The sequence below is a fragment of the Elephas maximus genome, chromosome 8 (genome assembly GCF_024166365.1).
Source record: "Elephas maximus indicus isolate mEleMax1 chromosome 8, mEleMax1 primary haplotype, whole genome shotgun sequence".
NCBI lineage: Eukaryota > Metazoa > Chordata > Mammalia > Proboscidea > Elephantidae > Elephas > Elephas maximus.
This window is the reverse complement of record NC_064826.1, coordinates 54,987,061-55,010,440: the sequence shown is the minus strand read 5'-3', so window position 1 is coordinate 55,010,440 and position 23,380 is coordinate 54,987,061. Positions and strand designations below refer to the sequence as shown.

At 36.8% G+C, this 23,380-nt stretch overlaps 1 protein-coding gene across 1 annotated transcript in view; it reads left to right on the top strand.

The window, feature by feature from the left end:
• SEMA3D (semaphorin 3D) overlaps nucleotides 1–23,380 on the top strand; it is a 278,459-nt gene that overhangs the window by 137,046 nt on the left and 118,033 nt on the right. The gene's annotated exons all lie outside the window — the stretch shown is intronic.

Here is a 23,380-nt window from a genome sequence, read left to right as displayed (position 1 = left end):
AACCTTGAAGAAATGGATGAATTTCTACAACACACTACCTACCTAAACTAATACAAACAGAGGTAGAGCAACTAAATAAGCCCATAACAAAAGAAGGGATTGAAAAGGTAATTAAAAAACTTCCAACAAAAAAAAAGCCTTGGGCCAGATGGCTTCACTGCAGAGTTCTACCAAACTTTCAGAGAAGAGTTAACACTACTACTATTAAAGGTATTTCAGAGTATAGAGAAGGACAAAATCCTCCCAAACTCATTTTATGAAGCCAGCATATCCCTGATACCAAAATGAGGTAGATCCCACAAAAAAAGAAAATTACCACAAGAACCACATGATCTTATCAGTAGATGCAGAAAACGCATTTGACAAAATTCAACACCCACTCATGATAAAAACTCTCAGCAAAATAGGAATAGAAGGAAAATTCCTCCACATAATAAAGGGCATTTATACAAAGCCAAAAGCCAACATCATCCTAAATGGAGAGAGTCTAAGAGCATTCCCCTTGAGATCGGGAACCAGGCATGGATGCCTTTTATCACCGCTCTTATTCAACATTGTGCTGGAGGTCCTAGACGAGCAATTAGGCTAGATAAAGAAATAAAGGACATCCAGATTGGTAAGGAAGAAGTAAAAGTATCTCTATTTGCAGATGACGTGATCTCATACACAGAAAACCCTAAAGAATCCTCAAGAAAACTGTTGAAACTAATAGAAGAGTTCAGCAGATTATCAGGATACAAGATAAACATACAAAAATCAGTTGAATTTCTCTGCACTGACAAAAAGAGCATTGAAGAGGAAATCACCAAATCAATACCCTTTACAGCAGCCCCCAAGAAGATAAATACTTAGGAATAAATCTTACCAGAGACATAAAGAACCTAAACAAAGAAAACTATAAGACACTACCACAAAAACCAAAAGAGACCTACATAAGTGGAAAAACATACCTTGCTCATGGACAGGAAGACTTAACATTGTAAAAATGTCTATTCTACCAAAAGCCATATACAGATAGAATGCACTTCCAATTCAAATTCCAACAACATTTTTTAACGAGATAGAGAAACAAATCAGGAACTTCTTATGGAAGGGAAAGAGGCCCTGGATAAGTAAAGCATTACTGAAAAAGAACAAAGTGGGAAGCCTCATTCTACTTGATTTTAGAACCTATTATACCACCACAATAGTCAAAACAATGTGGTACTGGTACAACAGATTCATAGACCAATGGAACAGAATTGAGAATCCAGAAATAAATCCATCCACATATGAGCAGCTGATATTTGACAAAGGCCCCAAAATGGTTAAATGAGGAAAAGACTGTCTCTTTAACAAATAGTGCTGGCATAACTGGATATGCATCTGCAAAAAAATGAAACAAGACCCATACCTCCCACCATGCACAGAAACTAACTCAAAATGGATCAAAGACCTAAATATAAAATCTAAAACTATAAAAATCATGGAAGAAAAAATAGGGACAATGGTAGGAGCCCTAATACATGGCATAAGCAGTATACGAAACATTACTACCAATGCAGAAGAGAAACCAGATAACTGGGAGCTCCTAAAAATCAAACACCTATGCTCATCCAAAGACTTCACCAGAAGAGTAAAAAGACTACCTACAGACTGGGAAAAAGTTTATAGCTATGACATTTCTGATCAGCATCTGATCTCTAAAATCTACATGATACTGCAAAAACTCAAATACCAAAAGACAAATAACCCAATTAAAAAATGGGCAAAGGCTATGAACAGGTACTTCACTAAAGACATTCAGGTAGCTAACAGATACATGAGGAAATGCTCATGATCATTAGCCATTACAGAAATGCAAATCAAAAGTACAATGAGATTCCATCTCACTCCAACAAGGCTGGCATTAATCCAAAAAACACAAAATAATAAATGTTGGAGCGGTTGTGGAGAGACTGGAACACTTATACACTGCTGGTGGGAATGTAAAATGGTATAACCACTTTGGAAATCGATTTGGTGCTTTCTTAAAAAGCTAGAAATGGAACTACCATACAATCCAGCAAACCCACTCCTTGGAATATATCCTAGAGAAATAAGAACCTTTACAAGAACAGATATATGCACACCCATGTTCATTGCAGCACTGTTTACAATAGCAAAAAGATGGAAGCAGCCAAGGTGCCCATCAATGGATGAATGGATAAATAAATTATGGTATATTCACACAATGGAATATTACGCATAGATAAAGAACAATGATGAATCCCTGAAACATTTCATAACATGGAGGAATCTGGAAGGTATTATGCTGAGTGAAATTAGTCAGTTGCAACGGGACAAGTATTGTATGAGCCCACTATTATAAGAACTCGAAAGATAGTTTAAGCAGAGAAGAAAATATTCTTTGAAGATTATGAGAGGAGGGAGGGAGAGGGATATTCACTCACTAGAAAGTAGACAAAATTTTTTTCAGGTGAAAGGAAGGGCAACACACAATACAGGAGAGGTCAGTACACCTGGACTAAACCAAAAGCAAAGAAGTTTCCTGAATAAACCGAATGCTTCGAAGCCCAGCATAGCAGGGGCGGGGGTTTGGGGACCATGGTTTCAGGGGGCATCTAAGTCAATTAGCATTATAAAATCTATTAAGAGAACATTCTGCATCCCGCTTTGGAGAGTGGTGTCTTAAATGCTAGCAAGCAGCCATCTAAGATGCATCAATTGGTTTTCAACCCACCTGGAGCAAAGGAGAATGAAGAACACCAAAGACACAAGGTAATTATGAGCCCAAGAGACAGAAGAGGCCACATAAAGCAGAGACTACATTAGCCTGAGGCCAGAAGAACTAGATAGTGCCCAGTTACAACCAATGACTGCCCTGACAGGGAACGCAACAGAGAACCCCTGAGGGAGCAGGAAAGCAGGGGGATGCAGACCCCAAATTGTTGTAAGAAGACCGGAATTTATGGTTCAACTGAGACTAGAAGGACCCCAGAGGTCACGGTCCCCAGACCTTCTGTTAGTCCAAGACAGGAACCATTCCCAAAGCCAACTCTTCTGACAGGGATTGGACTGGACTATGGGATAGAAAATGATACTGGTGAAGAATGAGCTCCTTGGATCAAGTAGACACATGAGACTATGTGGGCAGCTCCTGTCTGGAGAAGAGATGAGAGGACAAATGAGGGCAGAAGCTGGCCGGATGGACACGAAAATAGAGGGTGGAGGGTAGGAGTGTGTTGTCTCATTAGACGGAGAGCAACTAGGGGTATATAACAAGGTGTATGTAAGTTTTTGTATGAGAGTCTGACTGGGTTTGTAAACTTTCACTTAAAGCACAACAAAAAATTTTTTTTTAAAAAGTAATTAAGACAGAAAGGATGTTCAGAAATATAACACACTGCTACAATTAGAGAGTAGGAATAGAAAACAAGTTTTCTGTAAAAATATTTTTCTTAAGGAACTGATTTTTTTTTTTTCTCATTAATACAGGTAACCTAAGGCAAACATCAAAATTTTGTCAGCCAGTCCAAAAAGCAAAGAGTTTATATTGTCTATTTGGAAAGAATTATAAAGAGTAGCTGGTCTTACCTTTGGTCTTACCAGGAAATATTTATTGGTGGCGGGGGTGGATAGCCTTGGAAGGCATTTATTGCCAGTAAAAAAAAATCCTTGAGGTATTTTTTTTTTTCACCTTACATGGTAAAAATCGAAAAATCTGCTAACCTTTACAAATACTTCTCTTGCTTATATAAGCGTTCAGTTGCCTCTGTAAAAGTTCTCGCTGATTCTTTATCTCATCTAAGTTTACGAAATCAGTTCTGTTGTAGGTTTCTTCAGTATTGCTGATGTCCTATAAGTTTCTGTTTTCCAGTATTGTAATAGTTGGGAGTGGGTGGCACAGTTGAGAGAGGGAAGGTTACAACATTGCTTGAGAAATTGAAGAACACATCATTATTCTGTACTTCTAATATTTTATCCACTAAATACTTAATGTACAGAGAACATATTTTCAAAGAATAAAATAACTGAATATGACTTAAGCATCATTGAATATATTTTACAGCAGGATTATTTCTGAAATACTGCTGCTTTTCTTGATAGGGTTTTGTTAGTGTTGGGGCTTGGAAACTCATTTGCTTTACAGAAGTAAAATTTAGAATACCTTTTCAGTGACTAAGTTTGGATGCATTTTTTTTGTCCTGTTATTTTAGTCAGTGTTTTTTTTTTTTTTCTCACTTATTTAACTGAAATTCATTGTGTGTCTGTTACTGACACTAAGAACATGTAATAAAACTTAAAATTCAGGTCTCGTTATTGCTTATACCCTAATTAGGAAAATAAGGCACGACAATTAAATGAGTTAAAAGACAAGTTAGAAAAAAAAACAAAAAAAAAGTTAGAAAATCTTTAAATGTCCAAAGTAATGGAACGGACCACATATAAACGAATTCAGGGAGGGGAAAAAAAAGTCACATGTTGTATGGTGGTTTGAACTAGTTCAAGATGGATAGGTATAATTTGGGTTGATACTAACTGGTTAATTAAAAATGGTTTGGATTTGGAGCTTGATGTCTATCGTTTTCTTGTTGTTCAGGTAGGTTGGTGGAAAACATTTTTGAGAAAGGGCGTAGAATGGAGTCTTTTCTCCCCTCAATGTGGAGATTACTCATAGTTCAAGTAAAGGAATATGAATTTACCTGTCCCAGCCCTCAACATCTTACTCCATCTTTCAAGTCAGAGGAAGTATGTAAAGGAAGAATCTTAACACTCCTAGAGAAAAGTGGTCAACCGTGGGTGGACATTTATGTCCATTCGTTATTCATTTATAAGTTATTATAAAAATGGCATGGGGGTGGCTTCTGACCTCCTTTAACTTCCCTAGGGAGGAGGAGAATCATGATTAACAGCTCAAGACTAATTCCTATGAGACACAGGTCAGACATACCCCTTCTCTCTGCCATATTTACCAATTCTGAAACCATTCATTCCTCCCATAGCACTCTTTGCCAAGTTAGATAATTCATTGCAATGGCCACACAGAACTCACAGACAATACTCACAATATGGGGTTTATTAGGGAAGTAACAGGTTATAATTCAGGTTCAGAAATGCTCAACATACAGTTTCTCCATTAGCATAGCCTCTTTTTAGCTGTGCCGGCAGGCAAGCCTCTCTCTGGCCCCTCAACCCCTGCCCTGCTCAGGCAATTATTATAAATCTCTTTTATCTCTGACAATAAGTGCGTTGAGACACCCCACTCCTCCAGCAAGCCTCCTGCCCAAAGTCACTCAGTATTCTTGCTCTGTGGACCAGAAAGCCACTGTGCTGTCTCCTGCTGGTGTCTCCTGCCATTTTTTCTCTGACACTGTTTCTCACCTTCTTGACATCTTTGATATTACAGCTCTCTATCTCCTGGGTCTAGGAAGGTCTCAGTGCAGGAAAACCAGGCCTAAAAAGGGTACGCTCTGCTCCTGGGTCTTCTTCCTTGTTAGTGGTAAGAGCCTATCCTTCCTACCTCTGGGATGGCTCATATTAAGCCTAGCGGGATGGCAGACTAACCAGTTCCTTCATTAGCGTTCCATAGACCTTATTGGGTGGGAGTTAAAAGACCGTGGAGAGAAATCCACACAAAAGTGATCCTTCACATCGCAGTGATGCATTAGAAGCCTGTTCAGTGTAGACATCATAATAATGAAGGCTTTTGACATTTGTACAATATGGGTTAAGGACTTATGAATTCTAAACTAATGATCCTAAAATACATAGTACTTGCCACTTTGATACAAGTGAACATTCTCTACCTCAGCCAGCCTTAAGTGTTGTTGTTGTTAGATGCCATCAAGTCCATTCTAACTCATAGTGACCCTATGCACAACAGAATGAAACAGTGCCCAGTCCTGCACCTTCCTCACAATTGTTGATATGCTTGAGCCCATTGTTGCAGCCATTGTGTCATTCCATCTCATTGAGGGTCTTCCTCTTTTTTGCTGACTCTCTATTTTACCAAGCATGATGTCCTTCTCCAGGGACTGATCCCTCTTTACAACATGTCCAAAGTATGTGGGACATAGTCTGGCCATCCTTGCTTCTAAGGAGCATTCTGGTTGTACTTCCTCCAAGACAAATTTGTTTGTTCTCTTAGCAGTCCTTGATATATTCAATATTCTTCGCCAACACTACAATGCGAAGGCATCAACTCTTCTTTGGTCTTCCTTATTCATTGTCCAACTTTCACATGCGTAAGAGGCAATTGAAAACACCATCGCTTGGGTCAGGTGCACCTTAGTTCTCAAGGTGACATCTTTGCTTTTCAATAAGTTTTAAAGAGGTCTTTTGCAGCCGATTTGCCCAATGCAATGCATCTTTTCATTTCTTGACTGCTGCTTCCACGGCTGTTGATTGTGGATCCAAGTAAAATAAAACCTTTGACAATCTCAGTCTTTTCTCCATTTATCATGATGTTGCTTTTTGGTCCAATTGTGAAGATTTTTGTTTTCTCTATATTGAGGTATAATCCATACTGAAGGCTGTAGTCTTTGATATTCATCAGTAAGTGCTTCAAGTCCTGTTTACTTTCAGCAAGCAAGATTGTGTTATCTGCATAATACAGGTTGTTAATGACTCCCTCCAATCCTGATGCCCTGTTCTTCTTCATATAGTCCAGATTCTTGGATTATTTGCTCAGCATACAAATTGAATAGGAATGGTGAAATGATATGACCCCAACGCACACCTTTCCTGACTTTAAACCATGCAGTATCCCGTTGTTCTGTTCGAATGACTGCTTCTTGATCCATGTACAGATTTCTCATGAGCACAATTAAGTGTTCCGGAATTCCCATTTTCTGCAATGTTATCCATAATTTGTTATGATCCACACAATCGAATGCCTTAGCATAGTCAATAAAATAAGAGTAGACATCTTCCTGGCATCCTCTGCTTTCAGCCAGTATTCATCTTACATCAGCAATGATATCCCTGGTTCTGCATCCTCTTCTAAATCTGGCTTGAATTTCTGGCAGTTCCCTGTCAATATACTGCTGCAGCTGCTTTTGAATGATCTTCAGCAAAATTTTGCTTACATGTGATATTAATGATATTGTTTGATAATTTCCACATTTGGTTGGATCACCTTTCTTGGGTATAGGCATAAATATGGATCTCTTCCAGTTGGTTGGCCAGGTAGCCGTCTTCCAAATTTCTTGGCATAGATGAGTGAGCACTTCCAGTGCTGCATCAGTTTGTTGAAACATCTCAATTGGTATTCAATCAATTCCCCGAGCTTTATTTTTTGCCAATTGCCCTCAGTGCAGCTTGGACTTCTTCCTTCAGTACCATCGGTTCCTGATCGTATGTTATCTCCTGAAATGGTTGAACATTGACCAATTCTTTTTGGTGTAGTGACTCTGTGTCCTTCCATCTTCTTTTGATGCTTCCTGTGTCTTTTAATAATAATATTAAATATTTTAATTTTTCCCTGTAGAATTCTTCAGTATTGCAACTCGAGGCTTGAATTTTTTCTTCATTTCTTGAGAAATGCTGAGCATACTCTTTTCCCTTTTGGTTTTCTATCTCCAGCTTTTTGCACATGTAATCAAAATACTTTGTCTTCTCGAGCTGCCCTTGGAAATCTTCCATTTCACCAATGACTTCTTCACTGCAAATACTTTTTTTTCACCAACATAAGTGGTGACTATACATATGGGCCTTTCCAGATGGAATACACAGGAATCAAATCAACTATATCTGTGGAAAGAGACAATGAAAAAGCTCAACATCACCAGTCAGAACAAGGCCAGAAGCCGACTGCAGATCAGGCCATCAATTCTTCATATGCAAGTTGAAGTTGAAACTGAAGAAAATTAGGACAAATCCACGAGAGCCAAAGTATGACCTTGAGAATATCCCACCTGAATTTAGAGACCATCTCAAGAATAGATTTGACACATTGAACACTAATGACCAAAGACCAGATGAGTTGTGAAATGACATCAAGGACATCATACATGAAGAAAGCAAGAGATCATTAAAAAGACAAGAGAGAAAGAAAAGACCTAAATGCATATCAGAAGAGACTCTGAAACTTGCTTTTGAGCATCAAGTAGCTAAAACAAAAGGAAAGCCTTAAGTAGCCTGTCATGGATTGAATTATGTCCCCCAAAAAATGTGTGTGTCAGTTGGGCTGGGCCATGATTCCCGGTATTGCGTGATTTTCCTATATGTTGTAAATCCTGCCTGTATGCTGTTAATGAGGGAGGATGTGCGGGAGTTATGTTAGTGAGGCATGACTCATCCTACCGGATTGGATTGTGTCTTGAGGCGATCTGTTGAGATATAAAAGAAAGAAGTGAGCAGAGAGAGTTGGGGACCTCATGCCACCAAGAAAGCAGAGCACATCCTTTAGACTGGGGTCCCTATGCCTGAGAAGCTCCTCCACCATGGGAAAAGTGAAGACAAGGACCTTCCTCCAGAGCCGACAGAGAGAATGTCTTCCCCTGGAGCTGATGCCTTGAATTTGGACTTTTAGCCTACTTTAGTGTGAGGAAATAAACTCTTTGTTAAAACCATCTACTTGTGGTATTTCTGTTATAGCAGCACTAGATAACTAACACATAGTCCTAACAATTATCCGTATCAAAGCCAGAGCCCTCTCTATGCAAATTTCACCAGTAATGTGTACAAGCCAAAAGTCTCTCCCTCCTTTCTCTCTCTTTTTTAATGGAGCCTTAGTTGACAGTAGAAAAAAAAAAAAAAAAAAAAAACTCAATAACCCCTGTTTGGTTATGTTACTTGTTTGGGCTTCAGAGTTAATGAATTGTTGGGATCATTCCACCCGAAAATGTTACTCATTTTGGAATGAGTTAAACCATGCATGGGTGGAATGAGTCTCTAAACCAGGATGCAGGCAACAGGTCACAAAGGAAATGGTTTATTAATCTGAGTACTGCTTTTGTATCATATTGTTCAAGCATTTGTACTTTTTTCCTTTTTTTAGTGAGCTGAAGGGGTAGATGGATAGACAAATAAGAAATAAGTTTATTCTAAGAGCACAATTATCAGATATTTTAACTACTAATCTAACAATAGCTGTTATAGCAACTCACGTAATGTAACTATAAATCAACTGTATTTTGCAACTCACATCTCTTTAGATATGCCGTAACTCCATAAAAACATGGAGTTATCTTAGGTAGGCTATCACATCTCTTTAGATATGCCTTTCTTGGGCCTTTTGATAACTCCATCAGGCACCATGGCCTTCAAGGTCACTCTTAGGTAGTACAGACAATTGTACTACAGCAATAATTAAAAGGTTCAATCTAGTGTAATGAAACTTCCAACTTCATTTAAAATTTAACTCTCACTCCTGGACTATTCCCCTCCCTGCTTGGCCCTGCTGTGGGAGAGAGGGGCCTGCAGTAGGGAGATGTTCAGAGGCTTCTTCTCTCTCCACCTAGCACTCTTCCTCCTCCTTACCAAGCTGTTGAACACAGTGCATGATTCCCCTACAGTCAATCGGGAGAGGGAACAGAAGAGAGAAGAGGGTTCAGGAAAATACCTAGGGAAGTGACTGACCTTGTCAGAGGGACCTCGCTTATCAACTTTCTGGCCTTGTCAGATATTTCTTTCATAGACAGCTTTGTGAGTTTTTGAAATTTCCCCCTCTCTCTGGAGTTCCCTCACTCGCAGGTCACTGGATTAGTGTGACTGTACTTCTCCACTGACTGGTATGTCCTCATTCTTTATCCTTAGACAGATAGATGGCAATAGCTCCTGGTTTTTGCTTCTGAGTCTTTTTACCCAGGCCTCTTGAACAGGACCTAAGGTGACCTCATGCTATCTAGCCCATGGGAAGCCATAATGTGTTCCTTCCTCAATAGATACTGGAAGTGCAAGCTGATCCCAATTTAGCGAACAACTTGTGCTGTTTTCTATTAAAGCTTTTCAGTCATTTTCTCCCCCACAGATATCAGTCTATAATATCCCACAAGCTACATGTTCAATAGCAAGTGCTTCTTGAGGTTCCATCAAGGCCCCTTTCCTGACACTTACTCCTCCCTTCTGGGAGTTGTTAGACTCATGATACAGCTGTTGTGGAAGAAACAGCCTTCTCCAGGGAAAGGGGAAAACTTTCTAATCTCCAGTTTCCAACTATTCTATTGTCAGGACATGGGTGAAATGGTCTAAAATACATTCTTGACTACTTTGAAAATGTTTGCATCTTGAGCTAGCACCCCATTTTAAATTTTGCTACAGTTTCAACTTCTATTTTAACATCTTGTTTTATTATCAGTGCCATAAAATGAGATCCCAGAATAAAGTTGCTTTACCTCAAACCATAAAGGGTAACCCCACTGTGTATTATTCCTGAAGTATATACACAAAAATCGGGAAAAGAAATAGAGAATGTTAATATTTTTATTAAAATTGTTTAAATATTATTAACATGAATCAAAACACTTTGTTTTACATCTTGTTCCCAAGATGTAAATAATAATATTTATGATGGTTCCAGCAAAACTAGGCTATAACCTAAAATCTAGATAAAAGTGTATGTAAGGCATGCACTGACCCATATTTGAACAGCCCTCAAAGTTAGTGTTCAAATAGTTTATTTTCATTTTGAGATTATGCTTCATTATCTTTCTTCTTGTTTTAATCAGTTGATTTAAAAATCATTTTTTCTTGAAATTGATATGTGTGAAAATTAAATGTGGTATCAAAGAATTGAAATATTGGCTAATCGAAAGTAAAGATGCTCTGACTGAACTCCATCAAAACCTAGTAGCTTGACTTCTACTTAGAGTGTTGAAGTCCAAAACTCAAAAAACCCAAACCCTCTGCCATTGAGTCGATTCTGACTCATAGATACCCCATAGGGTTTCCAAGGCTGTCAGTCTCTACGGAAGCAGCCCGCCACATCTTTCTTCTGTAGGGCCACAGGTGGTTTCAAATCAGTGTTGAAGATACTGTGTTTATGACAAAAGCTGTATAATACTGACACACTTTCGAAAACAGTTCAAATCTGTTTAATGTAAAAACATATTTTACCTTTTAGAAAAAAAAATTGACTGTAAAAATATACTAAATATACTTGTAGAAAACATAGGAAGCCTTCTTATGAATTTTAAAATGAGAAAATACATAAATGTGATAGCCTACCTAAGATCACTCCATATTTTTATGGAATAGCCTGGGAAGGTTTATTTCACCTTGCTAAAATAAAATTTAGGTTCCCACATTTATTTAAGAAGCTTACTCTTTTCATTATTTCATCCAAATAACAAAAATCAGGATTATTTCAGAGGAAACATTGAATAAAACTTAAAATGCTTAAGCTAGAATTTGGACACTGTAAGAGGACTGACTTTTTTTTTTGCAAAACGTTATTAAGTCATTTGAAGTTTATAAACGCGACACAGCTTTTTTTTTTTAATTTTTATTCCACTTAGCAATGGCAATGTAATTTTTATATCATTTTTCTCCTTATTTAACATGAAAATCTGGTACGGAATTATAAAAAAAAAACTCAAATTACTTGAAATTCACCAAACTATGCCTCTATTTTTAAGCACTTATTTTATGAAAATAACAAAGTTAAGTGATTTTGTAATTTTAAATGTAATAATTTTCTGTGGAATATTTAAATACTCTCTTTGCCTACCATGAAAAGGGCTTTGTTATTTCCCTTTCCTTAAGGAAGTCTAAAACAAGAGGGTTTTCATAGATGAGAATTCTGCACTTGCTTGCTTTATATTGAGTCTAAGCAGACATGCTTTCATAAATCAGAATGACCTTCCGACTCCAGTTCTATTAATTCACTCCAAGGCTGAATAAGACGTTCCCATCTAATGCTGTACCCTTTAGGCCTATTATTTAAGTAAAAAAGACTTTCAGAATAAATAACCTTTTCGTTTTAAATCAAGTTATTCTTAAAACAAAATTACCGCCCTTTTTATTCTTAGTTAATACTTGAAATTAAGAAAATATAAACACTTACAAACCATGTGGACATCCCAATAAATTAACTTTCCGTATAAGGCACCCTGCTTAGTTTCATGTTGATTAATCTGTTCCTATTGCCTGCCGAGCACATGCTGTCTAGTAGCCACGGAGGTAAAACAATCGGCTCGTTCATGGATGTGCCGGCTCTCCAGCCTGGGTGCCAGCTCTCCATCTGGTCACTGTAATGGACTGTCAGGATTTTGTCAGACTGCTCAAATTCCAGCCACAACTCTGCAATTTTAAGAGAAATCCTTCAGGCCACTTTTTAATAATTATGGTGTACTAACTGCATATATGGAAACCATAGTGACATAGAGGTTATGTGCTATGGCTGCTAACCAAAGGTTCCGCAGTTTGAATCCACCAGGCCTCCTTGGAAACTCTATGGGGCAGTTCTATTCTGTCATGTAGGGTTGCTATGAGTCAGAATCGACCCCACGGCTCAGGATTTTTTTAACTGCCTATGTAAGACTGTGCCAGGTGCTAAAGTGTGTAGGAAGAAGCAGACAATGTCCCTTGACTCAAAGATTCTGTAATCTAATCAATGGTCCCTAAACTTTAATGATTGATAGACTCCTTTGAGAATATAATGGAGGATAGGGGCTCTGAACCAGTTGCCTTTGAGTTGGTTCAGACTTATGGTGATACCACATGTTTCAGAGTAGAGCTGTGTTCCATAGGGTTATCTATGACTGTAATTTTATAGACATAGATTGCCTGGCCTTTCTTCTGTGGTCCCACGGGGTGGATTTGAACCACCAACCTTTTGGTTAATAGTCAAGTGCAAACTGTTTGTTCCACTCAGGAACCTTATAAGAGCTCTCTATTCCTTTTGAAAATTTAAAATCCATCCACAAGTGCCATTGGACTGCAGGTTTAAAATTCCTGAATCTTTTGGGGATTTCTTAACATTTCTTTTAATTTTTATAATACATTAGCATGTCTCTTTTTTTCATTCCATATGTATTTACTGAGCTTCTACTATGTTCCTGTTACTCTTCTAGGTGCTCGGAATATATATATATACAAGAAAACAAGACAGGCTAGGCCCCAAGGTACCTCTAATGTATCAGGGAATTCATGGAGAAGAAGACAGGAAACAAGAAAATATCACCTAGTGTTAAGTTTTCTAAAGAAAACAAAACAAGGTGATATTCCTGGGAAACTAGATTGCTGTCAGAGGTCTTTCTGGGGAGATGATGTTAAAATTAACACCTTTATGAGAAGGGGCCATCCTAAGGATGCCAGGTATATTCTAAGTAGACCAAACTCTTCTGAGAATAATAATGAGCAGCAGTAGCTGGCATATGATAAGAATTCCAGAAATGTTAATCTTACATTTTGTTAAAAAGGGTATAAATATGGTAGAGACTGTGATGTGTTTTTAGGTGTGGCAACTGAGACTCACAGTTAACTAAGGCCACCAGAACTGGGTTCTGAAAAAGGGAGACAATTCTTACCAAAGCCTTCATGAAAAAAGTCACATGGGCAGGTTAAAGAGCACCTTAGACTTTGTGGTGAGAACACCATCTTCTGCATTTAAGAATATTTTCTTGGAAAACTTGTAGCCCTGTGTTTATATGCATATTTGGGAAAAAAAAAAAATTCCCAAACTTGAGAATTTAAACTGCCCATCTATAACAATTTCTATCCAGGACCATTTCCAGTTATGTAAGCCTTGCCTCTAGTACTCCTGTCCTTATTTTCCATACCTCCTTTTTCCAGCTTAGATCTCCTACCTCGCCCTATATGTCGAACCTAGGGTTGCTAAAGTCCTTGTATCTTATAGCATTTTAGAGCCACATTTTTTCCAACTTCTTTACAACCATTCAAAATCTTGGATCCTGTTCTTTGATAGAAATGACCACTTGCATTTTTAGGGCTCTGAATTTTTGCCTTTAATTAGATTTTATGAACAACTTGTAACTTCCTCTTGTGTAGCACTCAGTTGTTTTGGCATCTCTGAATTGGGCCAAAGGGTACTCGACTGACCTTGCACTTGCTAACTTAAGTCAATTAAGTTGCTTCTCCAAAGATGGAACAAAGAGCAGATGTGATTAGAATTTCCTTTCGATGTTGTTATATGGCCTTATCATTATTTGAATGTTTCTGTAACTTGCCTAGCATTAAATAATTAAAAATAAATTGCCTGACATTTTCACCTTACAAAATGATAACTGCTAATGAATTATATAATTTATGAATGAAACAGTACCATAATGAGACTTTGCAGTATTTTGCTTGTGAATTCCTCCTGCCTACTTTTTTTTCAAACTGAGTTAAAAAAAAAAAAAAAGATTTTTTTTTGGAGGGGGTGGTTTGGATAGAGGCAAGCAAGTGAAATCAACATAAAGGAAATAGATCACAGGTTATATTTTTAAACCTATCCAGTTCCAATATATTTTTTCAAGAAAATTAATATTAAATCTCTTTTGAAAAAAATGTGTTTAAAATATAACCTTATAGAGGGAACAGGAAAGCTGGTACTAGGGAACCCAAGGTTGAGAAGGGAGGGTGCTGACATGTCGTGGGATTGTTAACCAATGTCATAAAACAGTATGTGTACTAACTGTTTAATGAGAAACTAGTTTGTTCAGTAAACCTTCATCTAAAGTACAATAAAAAAGAAACAACAACAACAAAAAATATATAACCTTATAGCCTAGGTAAGGAGGCACTGGAGACCATGCCCATTTCGTTAGAATGATCTCCTTTCATACTGGTAAGGTATATTCTATAACTCTAAAAGAAAAACATGTACACATATATATTTTTAAAAACTAATAGTTGAGCTTTCCAAGCATAGCATGAAAGAATTAATCCTTTGGAAATGATCAATTGCAAAATGTTGTAAAAACAACATAAACATATTAATGTGGTTAAGTCAGTCAGTTATAGAACATGGGAAATGGCATAATTTCTTTTTATAAGTTTATAGACATACTTGTTTTAAAAACATTAACCCATAAATTATCAGTTCCAAATGAGGGCATTTTATGACTTTATTTACTTATGTTTCCAATAGTAGTTTTCCATTATCAACTTGATCTATAAGATTTAGCACTCAAACTAAAACTTTTTTTTAATTGTTTAGTGGGTCAGTTATTAGTTGCACCCCGGATAATTATGGTTGAGAGGAATTCTTGAGTTCATCTGAATTCACAGAAAAATCTCTGTTTGATTTCTGGTGTCTGTCTTACATGTGGGTGGAGAGAGTATCAGTAAACATTCTACATATTTGTGATCTTTGATATCAAAGCTATAAGGTCTCAGTGACCACTTCCCACCTAAATGATAGCCTTAAATCTGTCTCTGATACATCATACAATGTTAGTTAAGGACTAGTATTGTGTAGGAATATTTCAGGGCAATTAAAATAGAGTAGTTGTGCAAGTGGCATCTCTGCTTCCCCTATGCCCCTCTTTGATAAATAAAAGAATAATATCCATGGGTAACTGTTATGGATTGAATTGTGCTCTCCAAAAATGTGTGTCAGTCAACTTGGCTAGGCCATGATTCCCAGTACTGTGTGATTGTCTACCATGTTGACATCTGATGTGATTTTCCTAAGTGTTGTAAATCCTACCTTTGTGATGGTAATGAGGCTTGATTACGGACAGTTATGTTAACGAGGCAGGATTCAATCTATAAAATTAGGTTGTATCTTGAGTCAATCTGTTTTGAGATATAAAAGAAAGAAGCCAGCAGAGAGACAAGGGGACCTCATACCACCAAGAAAATAGTGCCAGAAGCAGAGTGAGTCCTTTGGACCTGGGGTCTTTGTGCTGAGAAGCTCCTAGACCAGGGGAAGATTGATGATAAGGACCTTCCTCCAAAGCAGACAGAGAGAGAAAGCCTTCCCCTGGAGCTGGCACCCTGAATTTGGACTTCTGGCCTCCTAGACTGTGAGAGAATAACTTTTTCTTTGTTAAAGTCATCCAATTGTGGTATTTCTGTTATAGCAGCACTAGGTAACTAAGACAGTAACTTTCTAAGAGAGTAGTACAGCTGCATCAACTTTCAGAAACAGTGGTATGTGCTTAATTTTTCCCTGCTTAATACAAATTTTAATATGGCAAAATACAGTGTGCACGAGGCAGTAAAGTGTAAGAAAATGTTTGTGGCACTTTATTGCTGATAAATTCGGACACAGTGAGAATATTGAAAATCACACACTGCTACAACACGGTTCACATTATCTAGTGATTATCACAGCTGACTTTCTATAGGTAATGTGGGCAAAATATTTTTAACTGTGAAGTGATCTCACGGTATACTGACTGGGATCCTGAAATAATCTAAGGAGCTCAGTTACTCTGCAGTTTTTGTGTAAACCATGCTGAAACATAAGACTCTATATGAAGTATTTGTTATTCTATAACTGAGTTAGCTTCTCTATTTCTCCTATATGTCTGTGTTTCTGTTTCTCTCTTTCTTGCTGTTTTCCCACTCCATATGCAGCTACACACACACACACACACACATCACACAATTTGATTAGAAAATATGGAAATGGTGAAATGCTATTTTATATATATATATTTTTTGTTGTTGTTGTCATTGTTGGGTATGTATATGTATATATATATATATACACACACACACGCACATATATACACATTGCTGTTGAATCTATTCCCACTCATAGTGACTCTACAGGACAGAGTAGAACAGCCTCATAGGGTTTCCAAGGAATGATTGGTGGATTCATATTGCCAACCTTTTGGTCAGCAGCTGAGCTCTTAATCACTGCACCAGCAGGACTATATATATATACAGATAGATAGATAGATAGATAGATAGATAGATAGATAGATAGATAGATAGATAGATAGATAGATAGATAGATAGATAGATAGATAGATAGATAGATAGATAGATAGATAGATAGATAGATAGATAGATAGATGATAGATAGATAGACAGATAGATAGATAGATATGTATATACATATATATATATATATATATGTTGCACTTGAAATATGTCACTTCAAAAGATTACTGAAAAAAAAGAATGTTACCTGAACACATTCCTGCCCACCTTATATAAATGAGTGTGGGTTTTTTGTTCTTTTATTCATTTTTTTCCTTTGTTTTATTTTTAAATTCATTAAGAAAAATTCTGTTTCTTTAAATTTTTTACCAACAAGGGGTCAAAAGGGATATTTTAAACAATAAACCCTTTACACAAATGACTAAGTGGAAAGTAGAAGAATATCCTGCCGTAAATCATAATTAAAATAACATCTTTTAAATATGGCACGACTATGATGGTTTTTTTGTTTTGTTTTGTTTTCCTCCTGAGTAAATGTCTAGTGTCTGGAAGATGACCAGCTATCTTTTAAGTTACTATTATTACAGGTAATTCTATTTTTAATTCCTAAATTCTTGACAGCATTATGTCAAAATAAGCCAATTATAATCTAAATAAATCTATATTTTGAAGATTTGAATGTTACCTTAAAAGTAAAATTAATTTTGTGAAATTAGCTTAAAATCTCTGTTCAGTAATTATAATGCTCCAAACATAATTTCTATTTTTATCAGGTTCTAGAATAGACATAAGGGGATTGAAGGTGAAGGATGAAAAGTGAGATAACAATTGAGGGAAATAAATGTGTTATGTAAACAGAGATTGGAAGATTTATAAAAATTGGTTTCTGTCCAGCAAACTCTCAGCATGAGCATATTTTGTATAACATTTGCCCACTAATCTAAAAATAAAAGTCTCAGAAGCTTGTAATTACTTTTATTGCTTCATCAAGCAGTATAATTTATTTTTTAGTCTTATGACTTATAACTAATAACTGAAAATATACAACAAAACCATTAAAACATCTTTTAAAAATTTGTGTTTCTTTACAAAGAGAAAAAGAAGCTGTAATTGCTATTTTATTGTCAAGTCCCTAGGACAAAATTAGAATTAAAACCATTAACTGCAAACTATTGCTACTTTGTATCAAGTCCCTGAGTCAATTCAAATTGAAACTATTAAATTATCCTAATCTAAACCAAGATCTCTGCTGCTAACCAAAAGGTTGGTGGTTAGAACCCAGCAGCTCTTCTGGAGAAAAACCTGGAGAATCTGCTCCAGTAAGTAAAGATTACAGCCAAGAAAACCCTATGGAGCAATTACGTTCTGTCACATGGGGTTGTGATGAGTGGAAATCTACTCCGTGACACCTAACAACAACAAACTAAACCATAGCAAACCAAAACCAAGACACTGGAATTGAAACTATTAAGAGCAAGTAATTTAAAACAGCGGCTCTAAAGTAGAGACTGGTGAAGACTTTGTTTACCACTAAATACACCTCAGTGCTCCCTGGCATAGTGGTTTCACCCTCTCTCCTTCCTTATACTGTTTGCACTTCCCATGGAAATGCACTTACCTGCATGCAGAGCTGTCTTCCTAACTAAAATCTGAAAACTTCAAGGCCTCAACTTGCCTGGCATACAGACAACACTGCGTAATTATGTGTCTAATGAACATATTCACCACTCATGGGCTCAAACATAGCAGCAATTTTGAAGATGGTGCAGGACCTGGCACTGTTTTGTTCTCATGTACGTAGGGTTGCTGTGAGTGGGAAGCTACTAGAAAGCACCTCACAACAACAACAACAACAAAAACAAATGATTAATGAACAGCAACTACTTTCTGCAAACTTTTACTCTTGAATTTAGATTTCAAAATCATGTAATGATCTCTTCCACGTTTAATCCCGCTTTAAATAATCCTCCTTATAGAAGCGGTTATAAATATAATCAAACTCAATTTTGGAGACATCATTTATCTCATAACTTACTTTAAGCCAATCACCCATTACACTGGCCTGGTAAAAAAAATAGAAGTCTCTGAAAATCTCTCCCCTTTTTAAGACTCATTTACTCAATACTAAAGAGTCCTACATCTTACTTTTTTCTATAGTATTAATGCAAATAAGATATTTGGATCTGAACAAATCTAAATATTTTTCCTAAGTGTATTTCTGAAATGTGGTTAAATCTAACCATCATATAAAATAGGGAGAATAGAATCTGAAGCATTGAAAGGATACAAAAAGTATTAATCTGCTCTTTGTTGTTGTTGTTGTTGTTGTTAGATGCCACGGAGTTGGCTCTGACTCATAGCAACCCTACGTACAACGGAACAAAACACGCCCAATCCTTCACGATCCTCATGATCTTTGTTATGCTTGAGCCTATTGTTGAAGCCACTAGGTCAATCCATCTTGTTGAGGATCTTCCTCTTTTTTGCTGACCCTCTGCTTTACCAAGCATGATGTCCTTCTCCAGAAACTGATCCCTCCTGATTACATGTCCAAAGTATATGGAGGTAGTCTCACCATTCTCGCTTCTAAGGAGCATTCTGGATGTACTTCTTCCAAGATAGATTTGTTTATTCTTTTGGCTGTCCAAGGTATAGTCAATAACCCAAACCAAACCCAGTGCCATCGAGTCAATTCTGACTCACAGCGACCCTATAGGACAGAGTAGAACTGCCCCATAGAATTTCCAAAGAGCACCTGGTGGATTCGAGCCCGACCCTTTGGCTAGCAGCCATAGCATTTAACCACTACGCCACCAGGGTTTCCGGTATAGTCAGTGTTCTTCACCAACGCAGAAATTCAAAGGTGTGAATTGTTCTTCAGTCTTCCTTTGTCATTGTTCAGCTTTCACATGCATAGGGGGTGATTGAAAATACCATGGCTTGGGTCAGGCACACCTTAGTCCTTAAAGTGAGATCTTTGCTTTTCAACACTTTAAAAATGTCTTTTGCAGCAGATTTACCCCATGCAATGTATCGTTTGATTTCTTGACTGCTGCTTCCATGGGTGTTGATGGAAATGCCACCTTCCTTGACAACTTCCATCTTTTCTCTGTTTATCATGATGTTGGCTATTGGTCAAGTTGTGAGGATTTTGTTTTCTTTGTGTTGAGGTGTAATCCATACTGAAGGCTATGGCCTTTGATCATCATCAGTAAGTGCTTCAAGTCTTCTTCACTTTCAGCAAGAAAGGTTGTGTTGTTTGCATATTGAAGATTGTTAATGAGTTTTCCTCCAGTGATGCCCCATTCTTCTTCATAGAGTCCAGTTTCTCAGATTATTTGCTCAGCATTCAGATTGAATAATTATGGTGAGAGAATACAACCCTGATGCTCACCTTTCTTAACTTTAAACCAGCCAGTATTCCCTTAATCTGTTCAAATAATTGACTCTTGGTCGATGTACATGTTCTTCATGAGTCCAGTTAAGTGTTCTGGAAATCTCATTCTTTGCAATGTTATCCATAATTTGTTATGATCTACAAAGTCAAATGCCTTAGCATAGTCAATAAAACTCAAGTAAACATCTTTCTGGTATTCTTTGCTTTCAGCCAGGATCCATCTGGTATCAGCAATGATATCCCTGGCTCCATGTCCTCTTCTGAATCCAGCTTGAATTTCTGGCAGTTGCCTGTCAGTATACTGCTGTAACCACTTTTGAGTAATCTTCAGCAATCTACACTAAACCAAAGAAACCAAACCCAGTGCCATTGAGTAGATTCCAACTCATAGCAACCCTATAGGACAGAGTAGAACTGCCCGATAGAGTTTCCAAGGAGCACCCGGCAGATTCGGACTGCTGACCCTTTGGTTAGCAGCCGTAGCATTTAACCACTACGCCACCAGGGTTTCTGCAATCCACACTAGAGACCAACAAATTGAGTTAAGCAGTAAACCAGATCATGGACATCCTTTCTGTGTACTATTTGCAGTTCAAGATATAAAGCAGTCATTCATAAAACTATTGTAATATTGAAGAACCAGCAAGAAAAAAGTTAGAGGACACCTTGAGCTCATAAAGTCATATAAGAAGTGATGAATCTGTACATTTAAGATAGTATTTTTGAAGGAGAGAACACTCAGTCCAGTATTTTTGCTACCAACAGTAAAGAAAACAAATTAACTTTCAAATTTCCTGCTAGTTTAAGGGATTTATTTTTATTATTCATTTATTTAATACCTCACAATTGTAGGTTCATGACAAACTCAGTAGCTTGATTTATTCACTTACTAACTTATGTTACTTACCAGCCCCGTTGCCATCTAATAGGGAAGACTGAAGAAGAATTGATGCCTTTGAATTATGGTGTTGGTGAAAATATTGAATGTATCATAGACTCCCAGAAGAATGAACAAACCTGTCTTGGAAGAAGTATAGCCAGGATGCTCCTTAGAAGGCAGGATGGGGAGGACTTCATCTTATATATTTTGGACATGTTATCAGGAGGGACCAGTCCCTGGAGAAGGACATCATGTTTGGTAGAGGGTCAACGAAAAAGATTTGATTGATTGATGAAGTTTCTGCAACAATGGGCTCAAACATAGCAATGATTGTGAGGGTGGTGAAGAATTGGGCAGTATTTCCTTCTCTTGTACATTAGGTCGCTATGATTCCAAACTGACTTGAAGGCACCTAACAACAACATTACTTACCGGTGTAATTTGCATTGATTCTGACTCATGGAGATCCTAAGAGTGTCAGAAAACTGTACTCTATAGGATTTTCAATAGTTGATTTTTTAGAAATTGATCACCAAGTCTTTCTTTCAAGCCAGCTCTCCGTGGCCATGAACCACCAACCTATCGTTTAGCAGCCTAGCCCATCAACCTTTTGCACCGCCCAGGGACTTTCTGTATAACTCACTTATTTTTAATTATCTTATCAAGCACCTGAATACATACCACCCAAAACAAAATTTAGGATCTGGTAAATAACTTGCTTCTTACCACTAACTCGACCCTTTTGTTCTTCCCCTCTTGGGTAACCTTCATCCTCTATTCACCATTCTCTTGCTTTTCTTTTATTTGTTACATCTACGTATATAACTAAAATGTATATATTTCATTTTTTTTAACTTTGCTCTAAGGGTATCATGCTGTATATAATTTTGGAGGATATATATATATATATATTAGCCTAATAATTTTACTCTATTGCTAAGATAAATCCATAATGCTCTTCATTGCTTTACTTCATTCATTTTTGACAGCCAGAAATAATGAAAACTCATGTGAAGGTACAATTGCAACAGTTTAAGCTATTTATGAAGAAATAAAATCTTTAGGTACTTTTGTGAACCACATTAGGATTAGCTCATTGCTAGAGCCTATTGCTGATACAACCACCCTACCGATACACAGCTTTAATAAAAAAAAAAAAAGTGTGCTCTAAATGATCAAACTTGCTTCAATTTAAAATCTAAAAAATTTCATTGTATTTACATGAAGGGAATTTTGAGGGCTATTCTCTGCTTGTCTTTATTCAGGGACATAAAAACCTAAAATTTCACTATAAAGATAGTATGATATAAACATTGGTGACTTCTAAATCATTTGTTAATTCCAGGTTTAACCAGTTTCCTTTAGTGTATTCCTTCAGGATATTTTCTTTTTCCTCCTTCATTAAAACAGTTTCTGCTAACGCTGGTGAGAAACATAATAAAAGTTCATCAGGAACTTCTTGGTACATTCATTTATAAGCAACTCAGAGCTTGTTTTTCATGTTTGTTCTGTCTATAGCTTAACAGTGAATATTACTCTCTGTAAGCTAATGGAGATATGTACCTCTTTGAATCTTATTTTGCAAAAGTGTCCTGACAATATTTCTAAAGTCTGTTAAAAAAAAAAAAGACAAGACAAAACAAAACAAAAATGTTTCTGATAATTTCAAGGCTGTAAAATATGATTAAGAACTGCTAACCAAGGAATTTCATGCCCTTGTTCTTTAGTCATTTATCTAAATAACATTTATAATGTAATCCTTAGGATCCTGGGTTCAGTACACAGAAAGACTTTGGGTCAGGTTTTGGCACTGCTACTAACTAGCTATGTGACCCTTGGCATATTATTTAGTGGCTGTATGACTAAGCTTTCTGACCTGATAATAGGGAGAATAACTATAGCCATTATGTAGGGTTATTGTGAGATGTAAATAAGATAATACTTACAAATGTTTAGCTAAGTAACAGATGCATCTGAACTCCATGCTAGTAAAATATTGTCAACAAATTCACACTGGTCTTTGGCTTGGAATGATAACTTCTACTTGTAACAGAGAGTTGTTTCCACCACCTCATCATACCTGGTTATATTGCTCTGTCACTCTGAGTAAACAGAATAACAGGGTCAATAGAGCCTCTTACTTAACCAAATGCCAATCTGAAATTCTGTTGACATCGCAATAAGAGCTTATGGCCCTCTTAACATAATTTATCAATTATTTAAATACATGTAAACAAAGACTATAAGATTAACATGAAAATGATTATTTCTAAAGAGTTTTCTCTTAGAAGCTTTTCAGAGTAGCTTTGTAAAATATTTAAATCTTCAAAAAA